Source organism: Rutilus rutilus (assembly GCF_951802725.1).
Source record: "Rutilus rutilus genome assembly, chromosome: 6".
Classification (NCBI taxonomy): Eukaryota; Metazoa; Chordata; class Actinopteri; order Cypriniformes; family Leuciscidae; genus Rutilus; species Rutilus rutilus.
Window position 1 is genome coordinate 37,652,325 of NC_140214.1, and position 9,391 is coordinate 37,661,715.

Sequence of the window (9,391 nt, forward strand, 5' to 3'; positions counted from 1 at the left end):
CCAAGCAGTGGCGGCCTATTATGATGTCATCTACAGTAACTGAGCCGCGCCAGTAGCCAACGAGTCCATTTTGGTTTCGAGTATCTTTTAACAGAAAGGGAATGTGTTTAAAGTCGACATGAAATCAAAATTGACCCTATTTACTTTGTTAGCGAATATTACCAGTCTTGTGGTGAACAATTAATCCGTGGAAGTTAATACACAGAAAACAATTGTTTGCCGTGGTAATCTTTAATCAAAATCTGAAAAGTTACTTCCGGTCTGGAATGGTGTTCCCTTTCTGATGACGTCAGTTTGACGGCTTGGGTTGAAAACGCTTCACCACTCCCATCAAACCGTTAGTCTGCTATGAGCAGAGATGGAGAGGAGGAGCGCTAAAGTAAAACCTTGCCCTCTATTCAATATTCCACTTGGAAATACGTCACAACACTGGAGAAAAGTCGTTTACACACTTCCAGTTCACAGGGACTTTAAATTATGATTTTTTTTTTTTTTATGATGTAGTGACTGTCCAAAGAGTAGAATGGATATTCTTGAATGGATATGACAATGTTAATGTATTTGGTCTTGGTGGACTAGATCTGTACAGTGGCGGCTCCAGAGATGTTCTGTTGCAGGTGCTATGGGGATGCTCAACACTTAAGAGAAGGTGCTTTGAATTTTGGGGCGTTTCATTATGGAGGTCGCATCGGACCACCCTTGGTATACACACGCGTACGCGTCCGCATTAACTATACTCGTTCCGCGACTACAAGCATACTGTATATATATGTAAAAGTATTCAACGCAAGGGCTATAGACAGGAGTGCAACTACCCAGTGTCAGAGGGGTATGCAGCAACAATTTTGGCAATCATCAATCTGGTGCACTTTGAGAGTTAAAAATTAAAAGCTTCAACCCATATTCAGTATGCAAATTAAACAAAGAAAAATTCAAATCTCTTTTAGTTACAGTGTCAGTCTACATTACACTACCACATAATAATAGTTATAATATTAATCCCATGATAGTAATAGCCATATATTGTAAAACAAATGCACTGCAAAATAAAGGAAACTTTCATAAATAGTTTTGTACTAATTTCTATACTTGAAAGAGTATATTTCTACTTCACATTAAAGATGTGATTGGGCCAGCCCAGTGTCAATCAAGAAAAGAACCAATGGGCCGCCGATGTACGAGTTTTACGGGCCGTTAAGAAAAAAAAAAAAAAAAAATTATGAGATGTATCGGCCCAAAAAGCACGTCGGCCCATCGGGAATCTCCCGGTAGTCCCGATGGCCAGTAGCCTACATGCCTGGACGTCACACTTTAAATCCTACCTGTTGCCTTTCACCATCCACTTATTTAGCTGCTGTCGCATCAATTGACATACCATCTCCTTTTCCCTCTTTCTTTTTCTATTTTTAGTCCCCGGCAGCTTTTTTGCTTTATCCATCTTTTTCGACGACAACTCACTCGTTCCTGCTCGCTCAGCGCTCACGGCGCCCGCGCCCGCTCGCGATTTTTGAATTATTATTTAATTCCTATTTTTAACAACATGAAAAAGACTATTCAAACATGACATTAAAATATAAATATTAAAAATTACAGACAATTCTTGGGGGTGCTGGGCAGGTGCTATGGCTATTATAGGGGGAGCTACAGCACCACCTAGCTCCTCCCTGGTGCCGCCACTGGATCTGTAAGATATGTTGCTGTTGCATGAATAGAAGGGAAGGTGGAGCTGGAGAGGTGGAGGGGTTTAGTTGAACTCTGATAGCCTACAGCAAACTCTGAACCAGACGATTTAAATGTTGAGGAAGCAATCTCATTGGCTGCAGGATGAGCAGAGGCCAATCAGCTTGTGCCCTGCAGTAATGATGTGATTGCTTGCAGATAGCTATCAGTCTACACCATCTAGAGTTTCATGACTGAACTAGATATTTCATCTTAGCTTAGAATGTGTGAGGCTTTTTGTTTTTACCCTTGTGCTATTTGTTTTGCATGAATCACCATGGCTAAAACATCACACGCGCCAAGTTATTAATTACTGTGGTGCACGTGATGCTTCATGAATTTCCATTGTGGTAACACCAGTATGTACACGTATTCAACTGCCAAACACTCAACGCTCAAACCGTCATTACACCATTACACATGTTGTATGTCTCCCTCATCTAACACCTGACTGAACTCATTAGCTCATCATTACAGACTTCAAGTCCTCGATTGGGTGTGTCGGATAAGGGAGAGTGTTTGGGATGCTTGAGAAGCACTGGGTTAGGGTTATTATAGTTTGACAACAAGCTACTTTGCAAAATCACGGCCAATCCATGTGTTCAGTGTGATTAATACACATCTGGGCTAATGCTCACACTCTGCAGCTTAAAGGTTTACATGCATTCCTGGTGTCCGTGTGCCAGGATGTGTCTCGGTGTGTCAGGATGTGGAGCAAGAGTTGCACTCTTCCTTCCTGACTGATGAGCAGACACATACGCAGAAAAATACTCCCATCCATCTACTATGACACCGAAGCACCCTAGGGAACCCACCACACCTTCTCCTTATCTCTCTTCAGAAAGAATACGGATTGCTTCAGAGAACTTAATGGTGATATTACTTCACCTGCAGGTTCTACGGTTTGCATGCAATATCTCATATTGTAACAATTCAGTATCATTACATTTATGTTTTTATTATTGTGCGATATGTAAAGGTTTGGTTGCTATACAGCGACTATTCACTTTAACTTCACTTAAACTAATTTAATACCAATTCTCTATTGTGCATAATTCACTGATCTTACTCCAAATAAATATTAACTTCTGTTATTCTTTTTTTTGAGTGATTTTTCACCCCCTTGCATCTAACCTCCTGTCATAGAAAGAAACTTTTCAAGATCCAATAAATTCCAGACAACATATTTTTCCAAAATATGTAACATTTTGGAAGTCCAGTAAAAAAAAAAAAAAACGCCGGGCCAGTAGCCATCGAGTCCATTTTGGTTTCGAGCATCTTTTTGAGTATCAAAATATGTAACAATATGGAAGTCCAGAAAAAAAAAAAAAAGGTTATAAACTTTGTTTCATGTTGCAATCTGGCAAACAATTTATATCAAATGTCTAAGACTTGCTGAAAAGATTTATTTATTTATTTATTTTTATCTTGCCATCTGGTGGACTGCTGCAATAGAAATAAGCTGTAAATGTAAAATGTAAAATGTAAAACTAAAACCACAATTGCACAACACAGGTAATAAAATGGTCCAAAGAAAAAAAAAATCTTTTCAGTGTAACAACACGCACCCTTATGGCAAAAGTCCATCTGAACATTTCCCTGCCTCTAAAAACACACACCGTCATTTTCACAAACCACACTGAGCTCCAGACCAAACACAGACAGGAGTGAAAAAGTGACAAATTGAGTGTGTACGGCGAGCACTGCTATTATGTGTCTAATGGGGGCAGAAAACGTGCCAGGACATTTCAGAGGCATCAACTTGAGCTCAGATTTACGCTTCTCTTCCTGTTCGTCATGGTCAGTGACCTCAGAGCCAGCGGTTATAAAAAGACAGATACGTTTCCCACAAGCTGGCACTATGGTCTGTGTCAAACACAGGTGAATTTAGCAGTGTGTAAACAGTTCAGACCTTCATAATATGACATCATCACTTTTTTTTAATTGTGAATCCCATGAAATTGAAAACTTTAACAGCACAGATTAAAATATATATATATCTATACATATCTATCTATATATATATATATATCTATATATGAAGAGTTCAGATGCAAAAGCCTCTAAGTGCCATCTGACATTTTCTTCTTGAATGATCATTTTTATCAAGCTTGTATATTTAAGTTCAGTAATTTCACTTAAATAGCAATGAAAATGACCTATTAATTGTCATTTAAGTGAAATTACTGAACTTAAATATACGAGCTTGATAAAAATGATCATTCTAGAAGAAATTTTCAGATGGCACTTAGAGGCTTTTGCATCTGAACTCTTCATATATATATTTTTTTTTAATCAAAATGGAAATGTGTGTGCACAGTGTGAAACATTTAAACCATTAAAGCAACTATGTAAAAAAAAAAAAAAAAAAAATGGAGATGGAGATGGAGATGGAGAATAGACTACAGATTTTTTTTTTAAGAAAGAACCCAAAAAGCATGTATGAAAATTGAATGTTTAGAATATGCACCACATATGTATCAGAAAAAGAGCAGTTCTTTCTAATGAATCTTACTGGATGGATTTTTTCTTAAAGAGAACATATTTACTAAATGCTTATTTTTAGCCATTTATGTGTATAGTACATCAAAACCTTTTTTTTTTTCTTTTTTTTTTCAATATGAGATGGAAAGAAAGAGAGAGTCTTTTACACTTTCAGCACAATTTCCTCTCTATTTCCTCCCTGTAGACCAGAGTCTGCAAAATGTGCAGAGTAGGAATTTTGTGCAGCGGTGGCTGCGAGAGCTGCCAACATGAAGGAAAAGACAAAGAATGATACAAAGAGAACGAGAAGGACCGACGTGTGAGAGAGAAAGGGATGCATGACGAATATTCCCTCTTTCCAAAAAAACGAGTGGATGGACTTATAGCAGCAAAACCTCAGTTTTCCTCCTTTGACTCCTTTTCCTCGTGTTCCTGGAAGGCTTGATCGCTCAGTGGAATATGAGCCACACGCAGGGCCACATATGCATCCTGTCCTAGACCTGCCGGCGCGCTGATGATCCCAGACCAGCTGGGCCGTTCCCTCATGAATGCTCAGACTCTGAGTTTAAAGAGCTGAAACTGACCGCAGAGCAGTGCCAACCCTCCACCACACATACCTGCGTAGATTTGCCCAGAGTTATATATGTATTTTAGGTTACGGTAATTTACAGTCTGGAAGGATCGTTGGATTGTCATGATTCTGTGGCAGGACAGCGTGGAGGGAAATGTGCTATACGAGACGTTTTGAGAAATGAGTTATGAAAGAAGAAGTGAGTGTTATAGAGGCTATAATCGAGTCATTCAATATGAGATTTTTTTTTTTTTAAAAGGTCGACATTTTTATTGTATCTTTAACTACTGAGTACTTACATAAAAAAAAAATTATAATAATTGTGCTGGGTGATTAATCGCATCCAAAATAAAAGTGTGTGTTTACATAATATATGTGTGTGTACTGTGTGTATTTGTGTGTACTAAATAACACATTTTTCTTAAAAATCTAAATGCATGTGTGTATTTATATATACAAAATAATTATACACAGTACACACAAATATATTATGTAAACAAACTTTTATTTTGGATGCGATTAATCGCGATTAATCGTTGCCCAGCACTAAAAAAAAAATGATATTAGGGAACAATGTAATTATTGTGTTGAACTTAAAAGTTATTTTGCAAAACACTTGCTGCTACTGTTGTGGATATGATAAAGTTTAGGACCGGTTTGGTGGTATGGGTAGGTTTAAGGGTGGGTTATGGTGTAAGAGAAGGGTCAACAGAGTAATTATAGATTTAATTACAGAAATTGAGGTAGCACTTCATTTTACAGTCCTGTTCTACATGTGCATACTATGTACTTATTATAGTAATTGGGTAATAACTGGGTAATAACCAGGTACTAACCCTAAACCTGACCTTAGCCCATGTAGTTACTTTAAATTACCCAGTACTTTCTTAGGTAGTAAGTACACTGTAAGTACACGTATGTTTATATACGGTAAGATAAAGTGTGTCATTGTTACAGTGTAATTATATATTTAAGTACCGAGTTATAATAATTTACTACATGTACTTACTATAGGGTTAGGGTAGGATTAGGGTTTGGTTGAGGGTTAGTTGCATGTAATTATGCAAAATGTACTGTTATGACTGTGGTAATTACATGTAACATACATAACAAGGACACTGTAAAATAAAGTGTTACCATAAAGTTCAACCAAAATTGATTACAGCTGTAAATACTATGTAACTACACTTATTGTGCACATAGTCTAAAAACATGCATGGCACAATAGTTTGCTAGAGCATTAAATGTTTTAACACATATTTTTTAGAAGGTGTGTTCGTTTGAAATTGAACATATTTGCCATGACAATATGTTGTATGTCTGTATGGTAGGCAGTGTATTTGGCAAATATTTTTTGGCAAATTCATAGGTGTTTGAAAAATTTCTTGTGTGAATCATTTATAACAAACTGTAAATGTTATTTGAAAATGACTCCCAATCCTAGTAACTGTAACCTTATTACATGAAATGGGAAAAACGTGTTTCCTTGTGTGGCATAAAAGCCCTCTTGACGTCATAACTCAGCACTGTGACTCAGGATCCCGGCGAGAAGGCCGTTGGTGATGGGGTCGTTCCTCTCGTCTGCCGAGGTGTCAGGAAAAACAGTTCTGAAGTGCTTTAAAACCTCTGGCCCTTCCTGGCACACCCAGGAGATAACAAGCCTTTCGAGCGTGTGTGCGTTTGAGTAGTATTCATGAGTGTATGTGTTTGTGTTTGGACTACTTTAAGGTTGTTCACTGACAAATACTTGGAGCTCAAGGACGTGTTTACCTGCCCTTGTAGTGTCGGCGCTTAAGATAATGTTATTGTGTGTTAACCTTGAAAAACCAATAGACTGCATCCTTGCTCTTGACACATTAGAGAGTGACTGTAATCAATTTCAGTTGTTTGTAAAGGGCAAAGGTTATCATATTATAACCTCTATTCACTCTTGAGCAGTTTACGATTAGAAAAGCAATCATCTAACTTGTTTTTCGCTGTTATCAAGGAATAAACCAAGTGTAAAATGTGCAGGACCGCTTTAAATAGTCTCTTGGAGTGAAGCTTATTTGGTCTTTAACACAGGAAGCTCTGCCTTGTGAGAGTAGGAGAGAACGGCCCCTCTAAACTCCAGGAAATGGGCCTTCAGGACGGCCAATCTTCCCCGGCACAGGGTCACAGGCACTTAACCACTGTCTACTGCTGCGCTCCTGCGGGACAGGGCTCGGATTTTCAGTTTCAGGGAACGAGAGTTTACTCTCTCTGTCTCTGAACTAAATAGAATAGTATAACAGTAGTAGTAATGGCAGTGGTAATAATATCAGTAATCATAGTACTAAAAGAAGTAGTTGTACAAGCAATGGTAGAAAGAGTAGTAGTAGTAACAACAGAATTAGCAATACTAGTGGTGGTGGTAGTTTTAATAACAGCTGTAGTAATTTAACTAAAAGTAGTAGTACAAGCGATCATAATAATAACAGTAGTAGTAATAGTAGTTGAAGTGATAACAGCAGTTGTAAAATAAAATAGTAGTAGCAATACCAGAGGCAGTGATAACAGTAGTAAAACTACTAGTAGTAATGGTCATAATATTGGTAGTAATAATAGTTTTAATAGCAGTATTTGTTATTGAGAAAAAGTTGTAGTAGTAAAAGCAATGGGAGTAATAACAGTAGTAGTAATAGTAGTTTTAATAACAGCAGTGGTTCATTTAACTAAAAGAAATAGTCATAGCAATACCCGAGGTAGTGATAACAGTAGTAACAATAGTAGTAATACTAGTAGCAGTAAAAACAGTAGTAGTAATAGTAATAGTAGTTGTAAAAGCAGTATTTGTTATTGAACTACAGTAGTAGTAGTAGTAGTAGTACAAGCAATGGTAGTGATAACAGTAGTAATAGTATATTAGTTTTAATAACAGCAGTAGTTGTAATGTAAGTAAAATAAATAGTAGTAAAAATAGCAGAGTAGTAAAGTAAGTAAAAAAGTAACAGTAGTAAGTAGCGATACTAGTAGTAAAAACAGAAGTAGTAATAGAAATGGTTGTAATAGTGGTAGTTATAAAAGTTTTAATAACAGCAATAGTAAAGGTACAACTAAACAACGAAAGGTATAGCAGTACAAGCAATGGTAGTGACAGTAGAAGTAGTAACAATAGTAGTAAGATAAGTGGTAGAAAAACAGAAGTAGCAATAGTAGTGTTGATAGTAGTAGTGGCAGTAATAGTAGTTTTAATAATGCATTTATTCATTCAACTAAAATGTTTATTAGTACAAGTAATGGTAGTAGTAGTAGTAGTAGTGGTGGTTATAGGAGTTGTGGTAACAGAAAAAGCAGTAAAAGTGAAGTAGTAATAGAAGTGATGTAATAGTAGGTTTAATAACAGCAGTAGTTGTAATTAATCTGAAAGTAGTAACAAATGTAATAATAGCACTGGTTATAGCAGTAGTTGTAACTTTATTAAAAGTGGTAGTAGTAATTATAGTAATAGTGGTGATAACATTATACAGTAACACTTTATTTTACAGTGTCCTTGTTACACGTTACATGTAGTTACTGTTGTAATAACTATAAAGTATGCATAATTACATGCAACTAACCCTAAACCAAACCCTATTCCTAATCCTAACCTACAGTAAGTACATGTACTTAATTATTAATACTCAGTACTTAAATGCATAATTGCACTGTAACACAGACACCTTAAAAAAAGTATGACCTAGTACTTAAAGTTGTATAGTAGTAAAAGCAAGTAGTGGTAGAAATGGCAGCAATCTTATTAAAGGTAGTGGTAGTAGTTGTAGGAGTAGTAGTAAATAACAATGGTAGTAATAGTAGTTTTAGTAATAACTATAAGTAGTAGTTATAGTGGTAGCAATAGCAGTAGTAGCAAACTAGAGGTATAGTAGTAGAAGTAATAGTACAAGCAGTAGTAACAGGTATAAAATGAGTAACAGTATCAGTTGCTCCCCCACACCTAATGTTTGAGAGTGGTGGTTTGCATTGGCAGATACGCGACACTAGAGAAACAGTTCAGTAGTGCTCACTGTCAGTCAGTGTTTAGGAAATCACAGGTTTGCATCTTCCTGAGAGAGGTTATTGAATCACTTTTGGATTCATTTCCCATATATAAAGCAATGATTTATATCTAGCATGTGCAATTATTGTGGGGGGAAAGAACAATAGAATATTGTGACTTATTATAAAAGTATCTTCTTTTTATAGTAATCTTATATGATTAAGTCTATACATGTACAGTTTCCCAGTCTGTGAATGATCACAAAACAAGCATGGATTACTAAATATTTCAACAAAGAAGTTTCCATAAATCTGATTCAGGGAGTGTTGATCTTCAGGAGTCGCTAGTGCTTTTCCAGTTTTTCACTGTGACAGCATCTTTTAACAATCTGTGATTGTTATCTCTTTAATTGCTCAACACCAACTTGATGTTTCCCTCCAACATGTTGTTTTTCCAGAACTGTTAAGTGGTTTCTAAAAACAAACATAATCTGAAATATCCTCTGCGGCCAAGTTTGTCTGCACTGTTATTACTTCTTTTCAACCACCAAACTTGTTTAGATGAGTATGAGGTTTCATAGTACCTCCAGCGCTTTTGTCATAACCTTCTCTCTTTCTCTC